Below are 24,818 nucleotides of genomic sequence, written 5' to 3' on the forward strand. Positions count from 1 at the left end.
AGTACCCCCGACAGGTCATGTTTTCAGGCTTCCTATTGTTTTGCACAGGTGATTTGATCAGTTTCACTGCCTTAGTAATTACCACAGCCATTTCATCTGAGGGAAATCCTGAAAACATGACCTGTTGGGGGTAGCTGAGGACTGGAGTTGAGAAACATTGATTTAGGATAAGGAGTGTTTTATAAAAAACATAAATATTAGTTCAATCTGTGTCTAAAATTGGGGAAAGTTGCGGGTGGGCTTCACAGGTGTGCTGATTTCCATTAATAAGAGTCAGCCCAGGTTCACATTTGTGCGATCTCAGACATCGCATGTGATTCGCAGCCGCACTGCAGATGCCAATCATGTGCGATGTCTGTGCAGTGTGAGTTCAGCCATAGAACTGTATGGCTGAACTCGCATTGGATTCGCAGAAAAAACAGTGCAGGGACTTTTTTTTCCCTGCACTGGAATCGGATCACATGGATGTTCTCACCCATGCGATCTGGTTCCTGTCCGAATCCACAGTTCATAGTGCAATCTGTGAACTGATCTGCGGGTGTCATTAACATTCACTGTGGGCAGTGTGAACTGCCTGTGGGTGAGATGTGATGCAGGAAAAGGCGATGTAATAGCTCTGGTTTCCCGCATCGCATATGTGTGAACCTAGGCTCAGGGGCATGAAGTATAAAGGACTGCAACCTCTGAAAAGGTTTGCTACTCTCCTTATGTTATATTATAGTAAGAGCCATTTCACATGGGTGGCAAAAGGCAGTTAATCTGAGTTTTTACCGACCACCATCCTAAATCTTGCCATTGCAGCGAGATGGTGTAGTACACATGCCAAGGTCAAAATGCTTTTGAGACCCAGTTCACACTGAGGCAGTGACTGCCTCAGGCGACTGGGATCCGACTTTAGCAGTGGCTTGCAAAATGACTTCTGTATAGAAGTCAATGCAAGTCGCCCCAAAAGTCGTACAGGAACCTTTTTCTAAGTCGGAGCGACTTGAGTCTAGAACGGTTCCATTGCACCGTCTCCATTGAGACTAGAACGGTTCCATTGCACAGAATGGGACGCGACTTGTCAGGCGGTTAAGTTGCCTGACTAGTCACCCTTGTGTGAACCGGCTCTCAGTCGCACCAAATTTGACTCAGCTTGAACAATTTGACAGGTGGTGCCACCTACTGGAGTCAATAAGACCAAGTCGCAAATGGAAGCCAGCATTATTTTGGCTTGAGGTTATGGCACGGTATTTCAATACAAAAAGAGATCCACCACGGATTACTTTTCAGAGGGTTGTATAGAGTTATTCTGCATGTTAAAGTGGATTACTACATGGATATTTTGGCAGATAAAATAGTTCCCATATACATGTCATAACTATCCTTTTAATTTTTTAGAGGTGACATTTAACAGTCCGTGCAGTGTTGGTCCTGCTCAGTCCCAGTACTAGATCATGTGAATTTCAGATCCCTCGTTTATTCACAGGTAATGGTAGTTGAACTGAGACACAGGATTGGATTCTCATATGCCCACTTATCCATCATATTAAGGCTCCATTCACAGTACTGCAACCTATGGTGTGACTGTGACTTTGCCTGGTAGTGGTGGTATTTTTTTGGGGGGGAGCTGCAAACAGTGCACAGCCATCCACCCCCCATTTAAGGGGCCCACAGATCCCTCCCCCCCATGTGAATGAGTATCGGGTACAAGTACCCCCACCCTTTCACAAAAAAGTGTCACAAAGTAAAAAGAACAGAGATAAATTTTGACAATTCCTTTATTAAAAAATAAAAAAATAGTTTCCCACTAATGTAAATCCATCATGAATCAAGACACCCGTGCACCACCGAAACGCGGTAAAAAGAGCTCTGCTTGGTGATGTTACCTGATGGTCCCATCCCCCATGACATCACAGCATGCACCAGTCTGTCTTCCCGGCCTACTACTTAGCAACCAGTTCATTGCACTAATGTGGTAATTACCGCTAAATCAAACAAATACCGTATAAGGTATTTAACAGTAAATTCTTAGTAAATTGAACTTTCACAACTGATTTACCGCATTTTTTTTGCCGTTGTTTAAAGTGATTGTAAACCCTCTTTTTTAAATTTTTTTGAACAACAAACATATCATACTTACCTCCACTGTGCAGCTCATTTTGCACAGAGTGGTCCTGAACCTCATCTTCTGGGGTCCCTTGGCGGCTTTTGCGGCTCCTCCTCTTATCAGATAACTGCCTAGGAGAAGTGCTCTCCCGGGGGGGTTAACTTATGGGTGTGCTCCTGAGTCAAGCATTTACGTCCATAGCCATGAATGCCGGACTTGCCCCCCCCCCCCCCGGCACCCATGTCATTGGATTTGATTGACAGCAGCGGGAGCCAATGGCTGCGCTGCTATCAATCTATCCGATCAAGAGCCTGTGTTCTGCCAAGAAGTGTCCCCCCATCGGATAGTGTCCGCCCCGTACTGCGCAGTCGCAGCGCAGTGCAGTCGAATTTCTCCGCTGATGAACAACGCCTGCACACTTAAGAGTACCTTCTGCCCTGAGGCCAAGTTCAAGCTCCACCATGCAAGTGGACATACGGTAAATGATGTAAAATAGCACTTAGTAAAGGGGCCCCTCGCGGGCTCGCTTCGCTCGCCACGCTTTGGGCACAGCCTCGCTTTGCTCGGAAAATTTTTATTCTAACGCTATGTCCACTTGGATGGTGGGGCTTGAACCTGGACTCTCCGTGGAGAGAGGGACAGCACGTCTCCGCCGAGGGAAATACAGGGCTCAGGTAAGTAAAACGAGGGGGCTGGGGGACATAGGATGCATTAAGGTGAAAAAACATCAGGATTTACAACCCCTTTAACTCTTAGTGAATTGACCCCTAAGAGCCATTGACCAATCTTTAGATATGGTGGCTACATTTGTTTTTTCTTTAGGCTTTTTTCCTTTATTTTCACCCGGTGATCTGGCCAGTAAGTCTGTTATTTTGCAGCTTCCTTTAACAGACAAACTGTCTAGCTAAAGTGGAAGTTATAGTGTTGAGACCATTTACAACTGACAGAGGTGCTTACAATGATCAACTTTTATTTTTTATGTAAAACCTTTATCCCAAAAGGAAAAAAAAAAACTGTTGCTATAACTGCTTAAAAAGTGTTAGCTGGTGTTCAGCTTCAATTTGTTAGTCAAATCCATCTAAATCTACCAGTGGACATCAAACTACCCTCTCCCAAGACTGACAGTGTCTCCCTGGTCCTCCAAGGCTGGGTTCATATATATGAGAATTGGATGCGATTTTAACCTCATCTAATTTGCATGTGACCAGCTCTCAATGGAGGTTTTGAAAAGGGTCCTGTGAGTTTTTGGCTCTGGTTTAGGTGCAAATTCGGGCAAAAATTTTTACCTGAATGGCACATTAACCAGTGAACAGAAACACACTGGACTCCGGACTGAAAACCGCAGCTGGACATGTGTGAACCCAGCCCAAGACAGGAGGTGTATCACTGGCCGGTTTACCAGGTGAAAATATATGGGGAAAAGAAGGAAAAATGAATGCAGCAACCATATGTAGCACCCGCTACCAATAGGTAGGTGCTAGTAAGGTGCTAGTAAGGTTTATTTTTACTAGGTTATCCAGCACAGGCAAATTTAGGCAGGCCTGTGCTGCATGTTATGCCTGTCTGTTTTGATCTGGGGGCTGGGAGTAGTCAGAGTAGCAGTGGGTGTGACCACCTGCACATCAGTTCTGAGATACCTCCCCTGTTTCTGAGGAGAATGTTCTAGAAAAGCAGCTGGGCCTGGAACTGGAGTGGCAGGCAGCTTGTGTGTGAGCCCTTACCAATCCCCAATCAGTATTGGCAAGGGGAGGGCCTCATATATAAGTGGAGGTGATATGCCACTGGGGGGGGGGGAGAGTCGCCTGGGTGAAGTGAGGAATAACATGTTAGACAGTCATATGGGGCCATCCCCATTTGGGGTGGGGTGCGCCGATCGCAGGAGAAGGCTTGGGGAGAGCTGTGAGGGAACATTGCCTCTACACAGTCATTGCCAATGTCTCTGCCACCGCACGGTCGGATGGTAGGGAACTCCTGGAGTAGAGGGGCAAGAGAAACTGTCGGTACACATGGTCCAGTTAAAGTTCCTCATCAAGGACTTAGGGCTGTTGGAAGTTCGGTGAGTGTTACCACAGTGGGGCTGGAGGTGCCAAGGAGTCTGTGAGGGAACTCTGCTTTTACACGGTCACTAGTGGAGTTTTCCATCAATACACGGTGGATGGGGTTGCCACAATTTACTTGCCAATGATAGAAGAGCATCCGACAGGTACATCTACCCCAGAGTTCTGGGACACAGGAGGAGAAGAGACTGCTTTGGAGACCCGTGGCCTGGCAAGGGGCCCAAAGGCTGCAGGAGTCAGTGTGCTGTCTCCGGTTGATATCCCTGAAGAGCCGGCTCCAAGTAATACTCTTGTTGTGCCCATCCGCAGAGACCCCATGCTGCAGGAGGGAGTACCTTCAGGTGAGCTGGATGAGGTGAGCAAGGGCCGGGTCATAGATTGGGGTGCACCCAGAGTGTTGGAGAGGTTCTGATCAGTAGAGAAGTTGTTCTCCTGGTCCTCCCCCGAAGAGGGCTCCAGTGAGGAAGAATAGGAGATCAGAGATTCCCCATCTGTTGATGCCCCATCTGACAAAGTGGAGGAACCACAGTCTCAAGCATGGACCCTAGTACAATCCAACAGGATCTTCATAAATCAGCCTTCCACTACATAGACCAGGGCACCCACCTACAGGCACCAAATGCCCTGTGTCCTGCCAGGAAGAGGGAAAATTAAAGAAATACCCAGTCTCTCAAGATTCCAGCGGGAAGTGCAAAGAAGGGTAGCCTTGGAGTGGGGCTTTGATCACCCCTATGTCCTAACCAAGACCATGGACATCATAGATAACTCACAGGGACAGTGGGAGGATGACATGGTTTGGGACTTTCTGCATGTCCCCAAGCCACTCCAGGTGCCAGAGAGTGAAGCCTGGGCCCATTTCAAGGACATCAAGCAGGACTGGAGCTTGGGATGTGCAATCCACAGAGGCCGGGTCCTGATTGTGAAGGCAGTTCTGCCTACAAGGAGCTATTCGGTCTCAGTCAGATGGGAGGGGGATGTGCCGGATCCCCGGTTCTATGTGTGAGGAAGGATTGCTGTGTTGTGCAGCCCACATGCAGCTGGCCACCAGGACTGCAAGAACAGGGCAGGGTCTGGGTGGTTTCCCCTAATGACACTTTGAAAATTTTACAAGCACGGCTTTTGCCCACCACCCAGGGTGACTGATGGAAGGAAAGTTATCATGGACACTAGGGTGCACTGTCTCTGTTAAACCTTCCTGCTACCTAACTTTTGGGAGGGGCAACCAGAAGGTTTCCTTGTGTTGTACCTGATGTGTCTGTTTAGACTGCACTCTGCAGGAGGTTTCTTATGCCCTGTACACACGACCGGTTTTCCCGTCAGAATAAACTCTGAAGGTTTTTTGGACAGAGTTCCGACGGAATTCCGCTCAAGCTATCTTGCATACACACGATCACACCAAAGTCCGACCATCAAGAACGCGGTGACATACAACATGTATGACGTGACTAGAAAAAGGAAGTTCAATAGCCAGTAACCAATAGCTTCTGTCTCGTACTTGCTTCAGAGCATGCATCGTTTTTGGTCCGTCGGAACAGCATACAGATGAGCGGTTTTGCTGATAGGAATTGGTTCCTTCGGAAATATTTAGAACATGTTCTATTTCTAGGTCCGTCAGAATTTTCAACCTAAAAAGTCCGATGGGGCATACACACCATGGAAATAGATGATGAAAAGCTCCCGTCTGACAATTTCTGTCAGATATTTTGCTTGTGTGTACGCGGCATTAGACTCCTTTTTAGGGAGCGACAGTGAAAGCAGATGATCTACATGCCATTCTGATATATTTGAAAAAAAATTGTGTTTATTCACTAAGTAGAGGATGATAACCCCCTCTACCTGGTGAATGCTGTATAGTCATTGTGTAGAGTTATGCCGCGTACACACGGTCAGACTTTCCGACAGCAAATGTGCGATCAGAGCTTGTTGTCGGAAATTCTGACCGTGTGTAGGCTTCATCGGACATTTTCCATAGGAATTTCCATCACACAAAATTTGAGATCTGGTTCTCAAATTTTCCGACAACAAAATCCGTTTGCATAAATTCTGATCGTGTGTACACAATTCCAATGCACAAAGTTCCACGCATGCTTAGAATCAATTATGTTTTGTCTTCTCTTAGGAACACAGGGATGGGACGGCTGTCCATTCCCACTGTGGGACAACAGATGAAGACCTGTGGTAGGCAAAATATTCCTCCCCTGGGAGTAGTGCTCTGCCTCCACTTGTATGTAAGTAGATGTAGGGATCTGTAGGTTAGGATGCAGGGGCGGATCCAGGGGGGGGGCAACGGGTCAATTGCCCCCTCCGAGAATACTGGCAGCTGATGACAGCAAAGCCGGTTCCGCGGGTCCAATCGCGGCCGGTTCCGCGGGTCCAATCGCGGCCGGTTCCGCGGGTACCAGTGGGCCGGTTCCGCGGGTCCAATCGCGGCCGGTTCCGCGGGTACCAGCGGGCCGGTTCCGCGGGTCCAATCGCGGTCGGTTCCGCGGGTACCCGCGCGGCCGGTTCCGCGGGTACCCGCGCTGAGTGGATGGGTGAGGGGGGGCAGCTGGGCAGCTTAGGAGGGCTGCTGGCCAATCAGGAAGCCAGCAGGCAGGGGAGCAGGGAGATGACATCATCTCTCACTGCCCTGCATCCCTCCAGTCCTGCCCTCACTGTGTAGGAAGCTGTGTGCAGCAGAGAGATTGCATCATCTCTCTGCTGCCTATCTTCACTCTGGGACCCAACAAAAGACCACCTTAGCAGAAAAGTGACACAGTAGGTGACAATCCGCAATGTGTGGCAGGCTTCGTGGCAAGTGGCAATCCGCAATGTGTGGCAGACTACGTGGCAAGTGGCAATCCGCAATGTGTGGCAGACTACGTGGCAAGTGGCAATCCACAATGTGTGGCAGACTACGTGGCAAGTGGCAATCCGCAATGTGTGGCAGACTACGTGGCAAGTGGCAATCCGCAATGTGTGGCAGACTACGTGGCAAGTGGCAATTCGCAATGTGTGGCAGGTGACGTGGCAAGTGACAATCCGCAATGTGTGGCAGGTGACCTGGCAAGTGACAATCCGCAATGTGTGGCAGGTGACGTGGCAAGTGGCAATCCGCAATGTGTGGCAGGCAACGTGGCAAGTGACAATCCGCAATGTGTGGCAGGTGACGTGGCAAGTGACAATCCCCAATGTGTGGCAGGTGACGTGGCAAGTGGCAATCCACAATGTGTGTCAGGCAACGTGGCAAGTGACAATCCGCAATGTGTGGCAGGTGACGTGGCAAGTGGCAATCCGCAATGTGTGGCAGGCTACGTGGCAATCCGCATCTGGTGGCAGGCGACGTGGCAAGTGACAATCCGCAATGTGTGGCAGGTGACGTGGCAAGTGACAATCCGCAATGTGTGGCAGGTGACGTGGCAAGTGACAATCCGCAATGTGTGGCAGGTGACGTGGCAAGTGACAATCCGCAATGTGTGGCAGGTGACTTGGCAAGTGACAATCCACATTTGGTGGCAGGCGACATGGCAAGTGACATCCTCAGGGCTCCCACTGATTCTGCATTATGGTGAGATGAACCATTTAATTTTATATTACAATGTATTAATAGAAATAATGCGCTTCAATCATCCTGACACCATAACAACCATGGTGCCGTAATGATTGAAGCGCAAATACCAGCCATTTCCCATATAAATTGCCCCCAAAAAAACATATTTTATAGCAGTGCCCCTCCCGAGACTAGACTCTGGATCTGCCCCTGTTAGGATGTGTGTATGATTGTACAGTGTAAATATATGATCTGTGATTTTTGGTGTGTGTGTTGGTGAATGTAGCACCGTCTACCAATAGGTAGGTGCTAGTAAGGTTTATTTATACTAGGTTATCCAGCGCAGGCAAATTTATGCTGCATGCTAGGCCTGTTTGTTTTGATCAGGGGGCTGGGAATAGTCAGAGTAGCAGTGGGTGTGACCACCTGCACATCAGTTATGAGGCACCTCCCCTGTTTCTGAGGAGAATGTTCTAGAAAAGGGGCTAGGCCTGGAACTGGAGTGGCAGGCAGCTTTTGTGTGAGCCCTGACCAATCCCCAATCGGTATTGGCAGGAGGTGGGCCTCATATATAAGCTGAGGTGATATTCCACTGGGGTCAAAGTTGGGTGGGTGAAGTGAGGATTGGCATGTTATACAGTTGCAGGAGGCCATCCCCATCTGGAGGGGGGGAGGGGGGGTGCGCCAATCGCAGGAGAAGCTGTGAGGGAACATTGCCTCTAAATGGTCATTGGCAATGTCTCTGTCACCACACGGTTGGATGGCAGGGAACTCCTGGAGCAGAGGGGCAGGTGAAACTGTCGGTACGCATAGTCCAGTTAAAATTCCTCATCAAGGACTCAGGGCTAGAGAAGGGAGTGGGTTAACATGGACTACTCCAAATAGAATACCATGCAACACCTGTGGTGGTTATAGGACTATCTCAATACCCAGTAATTGGAAACAGATTAGATAAAAATTAAATGAAGTTTATTAGAAAAATACATAAAAATTAATTTACAACAAACCATACTGGGGATTGCTGTAACATGATTACATATAAATGAATTGAACTTTTACAAAGGTCTACACCCCATCTGATAGGAGTGGAGGAATTGATACAGATGCAGAAGATATCCTCTACTAGTTTCGCAAATGAGTTGCTTCTTCAGGAGGTGTCAAAGCATCTAAAAATAAATAAATAAATACAGTCTCATAGTTACATAAATAATATCCAGTTTAATACAACATATTGACAATGCTGACAAAGAAAATTAATAAGTGGAGTAGATTAACAAAAAAAGCAGTGCAACTTACCACCAAAATCCCAGGGAGAAGTCAAACAGGGGGCACAAGAAGCACCCTATACGAGTGTCTCACCCGGGGTGGACACGGTAGGCAATGAGTGTGGAATGGACTACAAGTAGCAAAAAGTAAATATGAGTAAAACATCATATCTACCAGGGCTTACAATGTGGTAATATTGCTCAAGTACATAAAAAATCATCATAATTGGACGGTCAGGAGAAAGGGAGAATGGGGAGGTGGAGGGGGGGGGGGGGGGGGAGGGAGGGGAGAGAGAGAAAAAGGTAAGAGGGGAAGAGAAGAAAGATAAGGGGAGAGGGAGGAGGGAGAAAGAGAGGGAGAAAAAGCAAAAATGGGTATGAAAGGGATAGAAGAATGGAGAAAAGGAGGGAAAAACAAAGAATAAGGAAGAAAAGAGGGATAGGGAAAAAGAAAAGGGGAAATGATAAGGAGAGAGAAAATTGAGACACAGAAAGGAAAGAAGATAGGAAGGACTAAGACAGGAAGAGAAAAACTGAGGGGATGTAAAAAAGAGGGGGGGGGGGGCTAGAGAAAGGAAAGGGAAAGAAAAGGAGGGGGGGAGGGGATAAAGACAGAGATAAAGTCAGGGACTAGGGAAAAGACCATAGTATGGAATGATAACAGTGAAAGGGACAAAGGAAAAGATAAGTGATAAGACAGAGTAAAAGGACAATGGCCTGAGAGGTTAGAGGAGAGATATCCATCCTTGTAATTATGTTTATAAATGTAGAACACCCGGGAATAGGAGCGCACAGGACAGGTAAGTAAGGCTATTCTGACCTTCCGTTTGAGCCTATACCATATAACAAAGGAGTTACTGGAGGGTGTTGATCTAGCTGGTTAACCCTGCAATAGTCCTAGAGTGGTCAATCAGGATGATGATACCCACCCCTACCTTGTCCTTTAATACTATTTGAGGCAATGCACTTTCTATCAAGGACTCAGGGCTGTTGGAAGGTCAGTGAGTGTTACCACAGTGGGGCTGGAGGTTCCAAGGGCTGGAAGTGCCAATGAGTCTGTGAAGGAACTCTGCAAGTACAGAGTCACTAGTGGAGTCTCCATCAATACACACGGTGAATAATGGGGTGTCCTGAAGCAGAAAAGAGACTGTGGGGATCTGTGTCAAGTCAATGTTTCCTGTGGGTACATGATTTGCAAGTTGTGCTGGCTGGGAAGAGTAGTCCATATTTCCTAGAAGATATGCTTTTAACCCACTGGGCCTCCGGAGAGAAGTTCTGCAGGCCTCAGGCCTAGTGGCAGTGAGCAACCAGAGCCACAGTAGGGAGGCTTATTCAGAGTGGGCCCCTACTATTTAATAGAAGAGGATCTGTCCGATTTCAAGTAGTAACTTACTTCAAGTTTTGTGCAGGAGGAACCAAGTGTACAGCAGGAAACAAGTTATGGGCAGAAGGTGAAAGAGATTTAAGAATATTGCTTTTACACAATCATTAGTGATGTCTCTGCCACCACACGGTCGGATGGCAGGGAACTCTTAGATGGAAAAGTCTGCAGAGGTTGAGCCGCAGGAGGAGCAACAGTCTGCATGGAGATTCAGGAGGAGATTCATATCTAATTCAATTTGCAAATGTAATCTTCTAGCTTTAACTTTATTCAGAATGTACTAAATCCTTAAATATGGTGCCAATAACTTATCCTATGGGCATCCCATATTCCTAATCATTATCCAAGTTGTACCCCCCAATAAAAACAAAGCTTGCAAAAGGCTGTTCATTGTCTCTGGAAGTGATGTATGAAGTCTGGCAGTGGGGAGATTTGGTGGATTGTTTGTTGCTAGCTGCAACACTATGGCTACACATATTAAAGGACTGGTAAACTGCAATACAGAGCAATATTGTTTTTAGGTTTAATGCCAATTTAAATGTATTTTGTACCCAGCAAAAGTACCAGAATCTTGATATTAGCTCCTTTAATCTCCAGCACAGCAGTACTTAGACTGGTGATTAAAGGTTCACTCTTTGTATGTACATAGTACGTCCAAAGAGCTGAACTGGTTAAGCTTTGAAAGAAACAAAAAACTGGAAATAAAATTGTGTAATACAAATAAATACGCTGAGTGAAAAGCGCAATGTGTGATGTAAGTGCTCTTCTACACGTCTTTGTTCTCCATGTTACTTCTGGAAATGGAGTTGTAAATTCACACAAGTGTCCTGATCCAGATTATTGTTTTGTGTGGTTTAATCTTATTGAGGATTATTGTAGGTTATATCCATTTGGATAATTAAAATGACTCCTCCTTTAAGATGTCAGCTGATAAGTCTCACTATAAACATGTCTAAAGATTAACCCATGATGCAATCAATTTATGTTATAGTCACAGAAGGGATCCTCAGGAGCCTTATATTGCATTAGATAAAAGGTGATAGATATTTCTATCAACTCACACAAGCAGTTATTCTTTAAAGGAGAAGTGTGCGAATCTAAAAAAAATAAACCTACATACTGACCTACTTGCTGCAGCATCGGTCCAATGCTGCAGCTGTCCCCCCGATGCCTCTAAGCCAGAGAACTGAGCAATCATGTGGTTTGCATTTAGCAGAGAGCAATGACAGTCAGTTACCAATCTGTGCTCTGCCTCCAGTGCTCACTGAAGTGCAGGGCTGGGAAAGGGGTTGGAAGCAGCTGGTTTAGTGCGCTGAGAGGCTGAGCCAGACATTTGGGTGGATCCCAACATTATTGTTGGGAATCATCCAAAGTCTGGAGCAGCTCTGTGGTGTCGACCAACAGCGGGCCTTAGCCTGTTATAGGCTGATCCTGGGTCACAGGAGAGCATAAGTAAATTAACTCATTAAGAGACGTATGGGCAAAAGAGCTTTGGCTTCACTTCTTTTTTAATGGGACAGTTCACTAAAGTTGGCCATGCATGGCTCAGTTTTCTTGTTCAGTCAGCTGAACAAAAAAAACTGAATCGGTTTCCCCATCTACACTTTTGAGGTGGATGTGGGAATCCTCACCACTGTGTCATTGTATTCTGACAGTGGAGGATTGAACTAAAATTTTCTAACAAACCCATCCGTGAGCAGTCAATCAGTAGATCAACTGCTCTCGAACAGGACTGGCCATAGATGGATCGAAAATGTGGTTGGTCCCTGCTGAACCGATCTATCTATGGCCAGCTGAACCACTCATACCCCAATTATAGGTGGATACTGGCAATTGGCTGACAGTGGTGAGATCTCCACACTGGAGTTATGTGATTGCATCACAAACCTTAGAGTCCTCTGTGATTATCTGTAATGTAAACTGGATGAAAACCCCATCAGGAAAGAAAAGACTACCTGAAATGTCCATGGCAGCTCTGAAAACTCAGGTGCAGAGAACCCTGAAAATGTTAAGATATATGTGGAAACTTAAGTTCGCTATTGTAGATTTTTGAACAAATATTGTGTAAAAATGTTATTTTTTGAATGAATGTAAATTTGATTGAAGGAGAAAAAATACCTTCTGTTCCTTAGAATTTTCTCACCACTGCAGAAATGAATGAGCATGTTGATTTGAGCCTACTAACCATTTGAAGATCAAACAAAACATACCTGAGACAAAAATTTTCCAGCAAAATTCTTGTAGTATATGGCCAGCTTCAGTTAAGGTGCAGAGGTCCTGGAAAAAAAATAGGTTGTGAATGGCCTGACCTCCTTAATGGTCTATGTGTCAAAGGTGTTTCCTGAATGAGCCATTGTGTAGGATTATAAATTGGCATCTCTTATGAGGTGGCGTACTGCAAGCTGAAGTGAATTGTAGAGGTGGCAATGGTATGTTTTGGGCGAGCCTATGTACAGAGTGCAGGGGTCAGAAGTATGTAATGTAAAGCGTACAGGGGTCAGAATTATGCAATGTACAGAGTGCAGGGGTCATAGTATGTAGTGTACAGGGATCTGGTATCAGAAGTATGTAATGTACAGAGTGCAGGGGTCATGTTATGTAGTGTACAGAGATCCAGTGTCAGAAGTATGTAATGTACAGGGGTCAGGAGTATGTAATGTACAGAGTGCAGGGGTCATAGTATGTAGTGTACAGGAATCTGGTATCAGAAGTATGCAATGTAATGTACAGAGTACAGAGGTCATAATTATGTAATGTGAAGAGTGCAGGGGTCATAGTATGTAGTGTACAGTGATCTGGTGCCAGAAGTATGTAATGTACAGGGGTCAGGAATATGTAATGAACAGAGTGCAGGTTTCATAGTATGTAGTAAACAAAAAACGAAAGTATCCCCAAAGTGGGGTTTTTTAACAGCGTAAATTACCTGTGGAGGCTAGTTTATGTATATATGGAAATAAATACTGACATGTGGCAAAAAACTAATAATACAAATGTTTATTAGTAAAAAAGAGGATTGAACAGGTGACACAGTAGTCAGGGACTGAGCTCCACTATGTGAATAAAAATATATGATATTACATGGATAGACAGAATACAATTATAATGCCTAGACCATAATGCCACTGTAAATACAGTAAAAAATAGATAATGTGGACCCTTTACGCGTTTCGACCCTCTCGGGGGTCTTCTTCAGAAGGTTTTTATCTATTGTAAAAGAAGGAAGACAAACATAAATACATATCCATATATGGTGCACTGTACTTTACTAGAAATAATCTGCTGTGGGCAGAATATACACCAAACATTGCATGGTTACATAATTAACAGTCAGTTGGTATACATTGCATGATAGCTACCTATATCATTCACGTAGGAGATCCTCTTTGAAAGACAGAAATAAGCTCCGCCATTTCTCCCATATCCTTCACAGATGCGCCAAACCTGCATAGTTGAAGTTGGTCGCTATGCTCTACCGAAAAGGGAGAGCAAGGGAACGGAGTTCAAGGGATAAATAACTTACAGGGGATCACATCGCTATTGCTACCTCCAATATAAAATAGTGGAGGAGGGTATAGGTATGGGTAGACAGAAGTCGGGAGGGGGACAACCTACAATAAAAACAAAAGAAAATATAAGGATGTATATATATATGAAAAATCCCTATTCAGGGGCTGTCCCCCCTGTATAGGGGGACAGAAAATATACCTACATATAGTATGTCGGGTATATAGATACAGAGGTAAGCCACACTACTTGAGTGTAGCATACCATACACGATTAGAGTTTAAGCAGATGATAATAAAAGCTAAAGATCATTGTAAGTGCCCAGTAATGAGTCAGCAACGACAGACAACGCCAGATGACAAAGAAGAAAATAAGTGAAATAAAGACACAGCATGTGCAAAATCTAATACCCCAGCGTGACTGGTGGTGAAAGTAAGATGGTGAAAAGTAAAATAAGAATACACCATGTTCTGGTGTCCAAGGTGCCCCAGCGTAACAAAAGTAAGTGTGGAAAAGGTGGTATATATACCTGTGGTTAATATCAAGTAAGTGCACGTTATGTAGCAGAGCCAAAAAGGGGCAATATAATGGAGATAGTAGTTGATTAGAAATAGTGGGCTTTACAATCAAACCCCTCAGATACTTATACTGTCATGGGACAGAAAAGACCTTTCATCTGCAAATAAACAAGAGATAGTATTAAACTCCTGCAAGCAGAGCTATATATAAGCGGTGAGGAGAGTAGTAAAGCATTCAGTAGAGTAATCCAGTGACTTACCCTGCACCTAAAGTCAGTGCTAATGCTATCCTGTAGTAAGCAGAGTGAATTGCCAGTGTGAGGAGGTGGGATATAAATCATGTGTCATTCAATTAGCTGAATCAAATTAGGAACTCCACCTGTCTAGCCATAGCCTCATTTGGTCGCCATATTGGTTGATTAGAAATAATGAACTTTCCAATCAAACCCCTCAGATGCTTATACTGTCATGGGACAGAAAAGACCTTTTATCTGCAAATAAACAAGAGATAGTATTAAGCTCCTGCAAGCAGAGCTATATATAGGCAGTAAGGAGAGTAGTAGAGCATTCAGTAAAATAATCCAGTGACTTGCCCTGCACCTAAAGTCAGTGTTGGTGCTATCCTGTAGTAAGCAGAGTGAATTGCCAGTGTGAAGAGGTGGGATATAAATATCCCATATGTCGTTCAATTAGCTGAATCGAATTAGAAACTCCACCTGTCTAACCATATCCTCATTTGGTCGCCATATAGGCCGACCGGATGTGGTCCCCTCGGCGTTCCGGAAGTGACCTTCCCAACATGGCGGGAAGGTACGCAGTAGCGTCGCACCGGCGTGACGTCGGCACGTCGCGTCGCACGCGTACAAAACGCATGCGCAGTGAGGTGCCGCGTCCGGTACTGTTCCGGAATGCCGCCGACCAGATGCATTGTCCCGGGGGGACGGGTCACTTTGGGGATACTTTCGTTTTTTGTTTTCAACATACCAGGGGTGATCAGCGCCCTCTGACCCTGCATAGGGGTGTTACCGTCCATTTTTTCTAGTCTTCTAAAACCCGGGTGGTTTAACACCCTTCCCCATTCGGTAACATACAGAGGTCTGGGCCATGAGCTCTACTTGGTTTAGTACTATTTGAATTTGGCATTTTTCGGCTATTGTCGATTGTCTTTTGTTGTCAACACGAATAGCTTCCAAGGCGATAATTGGAACAATTTTGGTTTGGGCCTCAGATATAGCCCCTCAAGGCACCTATAAAGTTAACTTACCACACACGTGCAAATGTTCACATTTTTATAGGTGCTCCACTAATTTTCTAATAGGATGATTATATTGATTATCCTTATTTGCTCCTCTTTGCACCTGATGGGAGTATATGTGCATATATGTGATACAGTAACGTAGTATGTATATATGGCCTCACCATCCGATAACCAGCTTGCCATATTCTGTACATTCACCAGTAGATGATTTTCTTATGTATACCCAGTTTACCTGTGAATGATATATTCATTATGAAATGTTTTTGTGCTATTTTTATATTTATTTTTACTCCTGACATGTTGCTATTAAATATATTAATATGTCCTTTCACATATTTTTCTATACACTTTATGACGGTTAAGCTCGTGTGCATTTCCCCTCTTTCTCCATCAGATGGTGCCATTTGAGCATACTTGTTCGTTTCGCTGCACATAGGGCGGACTGCTTGGGTATGACTTCCCGACCAGAAGAGGGGAGCGGCATTGGTGCACGCATGCCTCTCCCCGTTCGTCCCGGGGCTTGTGCGGGTAGGCGCCACCCGTCCCCCCGGGACAATGCATCTGGTCGGCGGCATTCCGGAACAGTACCGGACGCGGCACCTCACTGCGCATGCGTTTTGTACGCGTGCGACGCGACGTGCCGACGTCACGCCGGTGCGACGCTACTGCGTACCTTCCCGCCATGTTGGGAAGGTCACTTCCGGAACGCCGAGGGGACCACATCCGGTCGGCCTATATGGCGACCAAATGAGGATATGGTTAGACAGGTGGAGTTTCTAATTCGATTCAGCTAATTGAACGACATATGGGATATTTATATCCCACCTCTTCACACTGGCAATTCACTCTGCTTACTACAGGATAGCACCAACACTGACTTTAGGTGCAGGGCAAGTCACTGGATTATTTTACTGAATGCTCTACTACTCTCCTTACTGCCTATATATAGCTCTGCTTGCAGGAGCTTAATACTATCTCTTGTTTATTTGCAGATAAAAGGTCTTTTCTGTCCCATGACAGTATAAGCATCTGAGGGGTTTGATTGGAAAGTTCATTATTTCTAATCAACCAATATGGCGACCAAATGAGGCTATGGCTAGACAGGTGGAGTTCCTAATTTGATTCAGCTAATTGAATGACACATGATTTATATCCCACCTCCTCACACTGGCAATTCACTCTGCTTACTACAGGATAGCATTAGCACTGACTTTAGGTGCAGGGTAAGTCACTGGATTACTCTACTGAATGCTTTACTACTCTCCTCACCGCTTATATATAGCTCTGCTTGCAGGAGTTTAATACTATCTCTTGTTTATTTGCAGATGAAAGGTCTTTTCTGTCCCATGACAGTATAAGTATCTGAGGGGTTTGATTGTAAAGCCCACTATTTCTAATCAACTACTATCTCCATTATATTGCCCCTTTTTGGCTCTGCTACATAACGTGCACTTACTTGATATTAACCACAGGTATATATACCACCTTTTCCACACTTACTTTTGTTACGCTGGGGCACCTTGGACACCAGAACATGGTGTATTCTTATTTTACTTTTCACCATCTTACTTTCACCACCAGTCACGCTGGGGTATTAGATTTTGCACATGCTGTGTCTTTATTTCACTTATTTTCTTCTTTGTCATCTGGCGTTGTCTGTCGTTGCTGACTCATTACTGGGCACTTACAATGATCTTTAGCTTTTATTATCATCTGCTTAAACTCTAATCGTGTATGGTATGCTACACTCAAGTAGTGTGGCTTACCTCTGTATCTATATACCCGACATACTATATGTAGGTATATTTTCTGTCCCCCTATACAGGGGGGACAGCCCCTGAATAGGGATTTTTCATATATATATACATCCTTATATTTTCTTTTGTTTTTATTGTAGGTTGTCCCCCTCCCGACTTCTGTCTACCCATACCTATACCCTCCTCCACTATTTTATATTGGAGGTAGCAATAGCGATGTGATCCCCTGTAAGTTATTTATCCCTTGAACTCCGTTCCCTTGCTCTCCCTTTTCGGTAGAGCATAGCGACCAACTTCAACTATGCAGGTTTGGCGCATCTGTGAAGGATATGGGAGAAATGGCGGAGCTTATTTCTGTCTTTCAAAGAGGATCTCCTACGTGAATGATATAGGTAGCTATCATGCAATGTATACCAACTGACTGTTAATTATGTAACCATGCAATGTTTGGTGTATATTCTGCCCACAGCAGATTATTTCTAGTAAAGTACAGTGCACCATATATGGATATGTATTTATGTTTGTCTTCCTTCTTTTACAATAGATAAAAACCTTCTGAAGAAGACCCCCGAGAGGGTCGAAACGCGTAAAGGGTCCACATTATCTATTTTTTACTGTATTTACAGTGGCATTATGGTCTAGGCATTATAATTGTATTCTGTCTATCCATGTAATATCATATATTTTTATTCACATAGTGGAGCTCAGTCCCTGACTACTGTGTCACCTGTTCAATCCTCTTTTTTACTAATAAACATTTGTATTATTAGTTTTTTGCCACATGTCAGTATTTATTTCCATATATACATAAACTAGCCTCCACAGGTAATTTACGCTGTTAAAAAACCCCACTTTGGGGATACTTTCGTTTTTTGTTTTCAACATACCAGGGGTGATCAGCGCCCTCTGACCCTGCATAGGGGTGTTACCGTCCATTTTTTCTAGTCTTCTAAAACCCGGGTGGTTAAACACCCTTCCCCATTCGGTAACATACAGAGGTCTGGGCCATGAGCTCTACTTGGTTTAGTACTATTTGAATTTGGCATTTTTCGGCTATTGTCGATTGTCTTTTGTTGTCAACACGAATAGCTTCCAAGGCGATAATTGGAACAATTTTGGTTTGGGCCTCAGATATAGCCCCTCAAGGCACCTATAAAGTTAACTTACCACACACGTGCAAATGTTCACATTTTTATAGGTGCTCCACTAATTTTCTAATAGGATGATTATATTGATTATCCTTATTTGCTCCTCTTTGCACCTGATGGGAGTATATGTGCATATATGTGATACAGTAACGTAGTATGTATATATGGCCTCACCATCCGATAACCAGCTTGCCATATTCTGTACATTCACCAGTAGATGATTTTCTTATGTATACCCAGTTTACCTGTGAATGATATATTCATTATGAAATGTTTTTGTGCTATTTTTATATTTATTTTTACTCCTGACATGTTGCTATTAAATATATTAATATGTCCTTTCACATATTTTTCTATACACTTTATGACGGTTAAGCTCGTGTGCATTTCCCCTCTTTCTCCATCAGATGGTGCCATTTGAGCATACTTGTTCGTTTCGCTGCACATAGGGCGGACTGCTTGGGTATGACTTCCCGACCAGAAGAGGGGAGCGGCATTGGTGCACGCATGCCTCTCCCCGTTCGTCCCGGGGCTTGTGCGGGTAGGCGCCACCCGTCCCCCCGGGACAATGCATCTGGTCGGCGGCATTCCGGAACAGTACCGGACGCGGCACCTCACTGCGCATGCGTTTTGTACGCGTGCGACGCGACGTGCCGACGTCACGCCGGTGCGACGCTACTGCGTACCTTCCCGCCATGTTGGGAAGGTCACTTCCGGAACGCCGAGGGGACCACATCCGGTCGGCCTATATGGCGACCAAATGAGGATATGGTTAGACAGGTGGAGTTTCTAATTCGATTCAGCTAATTGAACGACATATGGGATATTTATATCCCACCTCTTCACACTGGCAATTCACTCTGCTTACTACAGGATAGCACCAACACTGACTTTAGGTGCAGGGCAAGTCACTGGATTATTTTACTGAATGCTCTACTACTCTCCTTACTGCCTATATATAGCTCTGCTTGCAGGAGCTTAATACTATCTCTTGTTTATTTGCAGATAAAAGGTCTTTTCTGTCCCATGACAGTATAAGCATCTGAGGGGTTTGATTGGAAAGTTCATTATTTCTAATCAACCAATATGGCGACCAAATGAGGCTATGGCTAGACAGGTGGAGTTCCTAATTTGATTCAGCTAATTGAATGACACATGATTTATATCCCACCTCCTCACACTGGCAATTCACTCTGCTTACTACAGGATAGCATTAGCACTGACTTTAGGTGCAGGGTAAGTCACTGGATTACTCTACTGAATGCTTTACTACTCTCCTCACCGCTTATATATAGCTCTGCTTGCAGGAGTTTAATACTATCTCTTGTTTATTTGCAGATGAAAGGTCTTTTCTGTCCCATGACAGTATAAGTATCTGAGGGGTTTGATTGTAAAGCCCACTATTTCTAATCAACTACTATCTCCATTATATTGCCCCTTTTTGGCTCTGCTACATAACGTGCACTTACTTGATATTAACCACAGGTATATATACCACCTTTTCCACACTTACTTTTGTTACGCTGGGGCACCTTGGACACCAGAACATGGTGTATTCTTATTTTACTTTTCACCATCTTACTTTCACCACCAGTCACGCTGGGGTATTAGATTTTGCACATGCTGTGTCTTTATTTCACTTATTTTCTTCTTTGTCATCTGGCGTTGTCTGTCGTTGCTGACTCATTACTGGGCACTTACAATGATCTTTAGCTTTTATTATCATCTGCTTAAACTCTAATCGTGTATGGTATGCTACACTCAAGTAGTGTGGCTTACCTCTGTATCTATATACCCGACATACTATATGTAGGTATATTTTCTGTCCCCCTATACAGGGGGGACAGCCCCTGAATAGGGATTTTTCATATATATATACATCCTTATATTTTCTTTTGTTTTTATTGTAGGTTGTCCCCCTCCCGACTTCTGTCTACCCATACCTATACCCTCCTCCACTATTTTATATTGGAGGTAGCAATAGCGATGTGATCCCCTGTAAGTTATTTATCCCTTGAACTCCGTTCCCTTGCTCTCCCTTTTCGGTAGAGCATAGCGACCAACTTCAACTATGCAGGTTTGGCGCATCTGTGAAGGATATGGGAGAAATGGCGGAGCTTATTTCTGTCTTTCAAAGAGGATCTCCTACGTGAATGATATAGGTAGCTATCATGCAATGTATACCAACTGACTGTTAATTATGTAACCATGCAATGTTTGGTGTATATTCTGCCCACAGCAGATTATTTCTAGTAAAGTACAGTGCACCATATATGGATATGTATTTATGTTTGTCTTCCTTCTTTTACAATAGATAAAAACCTTCTGAAGAAGACCCCCGAGAGGGTCGAAACGCGTAAAGGGTCCACATTATCTATTTTTTACTGTATTTACAGTGGCATTATGGTCTAGGCATTATAATTGTATTCTGTCTATCCATGTAATATCATATATTTTTATTCACATAGTGGAGCTCAGTCCCTGACTACTGTGTCACCTGTTCAATCCTCTTTTTTACTAATAAACATTTGTATTATTAGTTTTTTGCCACATGTCAGTATTTATTTCCATATATACATAAACTAGCCTCCACAGGTAATTTACGCTGTTAAAAAACCCCACTTTGGGGATACTTTCGTTTTTTGTTTTCAACATACCAGGGGTGATCAGCGCCCTCTGACCCTGCATAGGGGTGTTACCGTCCATTTTTTCTAGTCTTCTAAAACCCGGGTGGTTAAACACCCTTCCCCATTCGGTAACATACAGAGGTCTGGGCCATGAGCTCTACTTGGTTTAGTACTATTTGAATTTGGCATTTTTCGGCTATTGTCGATTGTCTTTTGTTGTCAACACGAATAGCTTCCAAGGCGATAATTGGAACAATTTTGGTTTGGGCCTCAGATATAGCCCCTCAAGGCACCTATAAAGTTAACTTACCACACACGTGCAAATGTTCACATTTTTATAGGTGCTCCACTAATTTTCTAATAGGATGATTATATTGATTATCCTTATTTGCTCCTCTTTGCACCTGATGGGAGTATATGTGCATATATGTGATACAGTAACGTAGTATGTATATATGGCCTCACCATCCGATAACCAGCTTGCCATATTCTGTACATTCACCAGTAGATGATTTTCTTATGTATACCCAGTTTACCTGTGAATGATATATTCATTATGAAATGTTTTTGTGCTATTTTTATATTTATTTTTACTCCTGACATGTTGCTATTAAATATATTAATATGTCCTTTCACATATTTTTCTATACACTTTATGACGGTTAAGCTCGTGTGCATTTCCCCTCTTTCTCCATCAGATGGTGCCATTTGAGCATACTTGTTCGTTTCGCTGCACATAGGGCGGACTGCTTGGGTATGACTTCCCGACCAGAAGAGGGGAGCGGCATTGGTGCACGCATGCCTCTCCCCGTTCGTCCCGGGGCTTGTGCGGGTAGGCGCCACCCGTCCCCCCGGGACAATGCATCTGGTCGGCGGCATTCCGGAACAGTACCGGACGCGGCACCTCACTGCGCATGCGTTTTGTACGCGTGCGACGCGACGTGCCGACGTCACGCCGGTGCGACGCTACTGCGTACCTTCCCGCCATGTTGGGAAGGTCACTTCCGGAACGCCGAGGGGACCACATCCGGTCGGCCTATATGGCGACCAAATGAGGATATGGTTAGACAGGTGGAGTTTCTAATTCGATTCAGCTAATTGAACGACATATGGGATATTTATATCCCACCTCTTCACACTGGCAATTCACTCTGCTTACTACAGGATAGCACCAACACTGACTTTAGGTGCAGGGCAAGTCACTGGATTATTTTACTGAATGCTCTACTACTCTCCTTACTGCCTATATATAGCTCTGCTTGCAGGAGCTTAATACTATCTCTTGTTTATTTGCAGATAAAAGGTCTTTTCTGTCCCATGACAGTATAAGCATCTGAGGGGTTTGATTGGAAAGTTCATTATTTCTAATCAACCAATATGGCGACCAAATGAGGCTATGGCTAGACAGGTGGAGTTCCTAATTTGATTCAGCTAATTGAATGACACATGATTTATATCCCACCTCCTCACACTGGCAATTCACTCTGCTTACTACAGGATAGCATTAGCACTGACTTTAGGTGCAGGGTAAGTCACTGGATTACTCTACTGAATGCTTTACTACTCTCCTCACCGCTTATATATAGCTCTGCTTGCAGGAGTTTAATACTATCTCTTGTTTATTTGCAGATGAAAGGTCTTTTCTGTCCCATGACAGTATAAGTATCTGAGGGGTTTGATTGTAAAGCCCACTATTTCTAATCAACTACTATCTCCATTATATTGCCCCTTTTTGGCTCTGCTACATAACGTGCACTTACTTGATATTAACCACAGGTATATATACCACCTTTTCCACACTTACTTTTGTTACGCTGGGGCACCTTGGACACCAGAACATGGTGTATTCTTATTTTACTTTTCACCATCTTACTTTCACCACCAGTCACGCTGGGGTATTAGATTTTGCACATGCTGTGTCTTTATTTCACTTATTTTCTTCTTTGTCATCTGGCGTTGTCTGTCGTTGCTGACTCATTACTGGGCACTTACAATGATCTTTAGCTTTTATTATCATCTGCTTAAACTCTAATCGTGTATGGTATGCTACACTCAAGTAGTGTGGCTTACCTCTGTATCTATATACCCGACATACTATATGTAGGTATATTTTCTGTCCCCCTATACAGGGGGGACAGCCCCTGAATAGGGATTTTTCATATATATATACATCCTTATATTTTCTTTTGTTTTTATTGTAGGTTGTCCCCCTCCCGACTTCTGTCTACCCATACCTATACCCTCCTCCACTATTTTATATTGGAGGTAGCAATAGCGATGTGATCCCCTGTAAGTTATTTATCCCTTGAACTCCGTTCCCTTGCTCTCCCTTTTCGGTAGAGCATAGCGACCAACTTCAACTATGCAGGTTTGGCGCATCTGTGAAGGATATGGGAGAAATGGCGGAGCTTATTTCTGTCTTTCAAAGAGGATCTCCTACGTGAATGATATAGGTAGCTATCATGCAATGTATACCAACTGACTGTTAATTATGTAACCATGCAATGTTTGGTGTATATTCTGCCCACAGCAGATTATTTCTAGTAAAGTACAGTGCACCATATATGGATATGTATTTATGTTTGTCTTCCTTCTTTTACAATAGATAAAAACCTTCTGAAGAAGACCCCCGAGAGGGTCGAAACGCGTAAAGGGTCCACATTATCTATTTTTTACTGTATTTACAGTGGCATTATGGTCTAGGCATTATAATTGTATTCTGTCTATCCATGTAATATCATATATTTTTATTCACATAGTGGAGCTCAGTCCCTGACTACTGTGTCACCTGTTCAATCCTCTTTTTTACTAATAAACATTTGTATTATTAGTTTTTTGCCACATGTCAGTATTTATTTCCATATATACATAAACTAGCCTCCACAGGTAATTTACGCTGTTAAAAAACCCCACTTTGGGGATACTTTCGTTTTTTGTTTTCAACATACCAGGGGTGATCAGCGCCCTCTGACCCTGCATAGGGGTGTTACCGTCCATTTTTTCATAGTATGTAGTGTACAGAGATATGGTGTCAGAAGTATGTAATGTACAGAGTACAGAGGTCAAAATGATGTAATGTGCAGAATGCAGGGGTCATAGTGTGTAGTGTACAGAGATCTGGTGTCAGAAGTATGTAATGTAAAGAGTACAGGGGTCAGAATTATGTAATGTACAGGGTGCAGGGGTAAAAGAATGTAGTGTACAGAGATCCAGTGTCAGGCGTGTGTAATATACAGAGGCCAGGGGTCAGGAGTAGGTCATGTACACAGTGTAAGGGTCAGAAGTGTGTAATATACAGAGTGTGGGTGTCAAGAGTATGTAATGTAAAGAGTGCAGGTGTCAGGAGTACATAATGTATAGAGTGCAGGGGTCAAAAGTATATAAAGTACAGAGTGTAAGAGTCAGCAATATATAATTTATAGAATGCAAGATCCAGAAGTGTGTAATGTATACATCGTACAGGAAGCCGGTATCAGGAGTATGTAGTATACAGAGTGCAGAGGTCAGAAGTACATAATGTATAGAGTGCAGGGATCAATGGTATGTAACGTACAGAGTGCAGGAGTCAGGAATATGTAATGTACAGATTGCAAGGTCCAGAAGTGTGTAATGTACAAACTATAGGGGTCTTGTTATCTTAAAATATCCAGCATGAAGTATCAGCTAAGACTGGTGCTGTCCTGAC

At 44.0% G+C, this 24,818-nt stretch overlaps 4 long non-coding RNA genes across 8 annotated transcripts; 3 read left to right on the forward strand and 1 right to left on the reverse strand.

Moving 5' to 3' along the window:
- Positions 1–8,669: 8,669 nt before the first annotated feature.
- On the reverse strand, positions 8,670–15,238 carry LOC143960731 (uncharacterized). 2 transcript variants are annotated; one of them, XR_013270370.1, is made up of 6 exons: positions 14,604–15,238; positions 14,355–14,501; positions 13,678–13,929; positions 12,532–12,598; positions 8,972–9,071; positions 8,670–8,841 (listed from the first exon to the last, which is right to left on the reverse strand). It is a non-coding gene; the product is annotated as an uncharacterized LOC143960731 (long non-coding RNA). The 2 variants fall into 2 exon arrangements; XR_013270369.1 differs by lacking the exon at positions 8,972–9,071 and having other exon boundaries at positions 8,671–8,841; positions 14,604–15,237.
- A 682-nt stretch (positions 15,239–15,920) lies between these two features.
- Positions 15,921–17,983, forward strand: LOC143963556 (uncharacterized). Of its 2 annotated transcripts, XR_013270994.1 has the most exons (4): positions 15,921–16,824; positions 16,927–17,073; positions 17,499–17,750; positions 17,903–17,983. It is a non-coding gene; the product is annotated as an uncharacterized LOC143963556 (long non-coding RNA). The 2 variants fall into 2 exon arrangements; XR_013270993.1 differs by having other exon boundaries at positions 15,925–16,824; positions 17,499–17,980.
- Positions 17,984–18,838: 855 nt separating this feature from the next.
- LOC143963557 (uncharacterized) lies at positions 18,839–20,901 on the forward strand. 2 transcript variants are annotated; one of them, XR_013270996.1, is made up of 4 exons: positions 18,839–19,742; positions 19,845–19,991; positions 20,417–20,668; positions 20,821–20,901. It is a non-coding gene; the product is annotated as an uncharacterized LOC143963557 (long non-coding RNA). The 2 variants fall into 2 exon arrangements; XR_013270995.1 differs by having other exon boundaries at positions 18,843–19,742; positions 20,417–20,898.
- Positions 20,902–21,756: 855 nt separating this feature from the next.
- On the forward strand, positions 21,757–23,819 carry LOC143963559 (uncharacterized). 2 transcript variants are annotated; one of them, XR_013270998.1, is made up of 4 exons: positions 21,757–22,660; positions 22,763–22,909; positions 23,335–23,586; positions 23,739–23,819. It is a non-coding gene; the product is annotated as an uncharacterized LOC143963559 (long non-coding RNA). The 2 variants fall into 2 exon arrangements; XR_013270997.1 differs by having other exon boundaries at positions 21,761–22,660; positions 23,335–23,816.
- Positions 23,820–24,818: the final 999 nt, after the last annotated feature.

Source organism: Lithobates pipiens, unplaced genomic scaffold, assembly GCF_037356315.1.
Source record: "Lithobates pipiens isolate NorthernLeopardFrog02 unplaced genomic scaffold, aLitPip1_a1.2 Scaffold_8, whole genome shotgun sequence".
Lineage (NCBI taxonomy): Eukaryota > Metazoa > Chordata > Amphibia > Anura > Ranidae > Lithobates > Lithobates pipiens.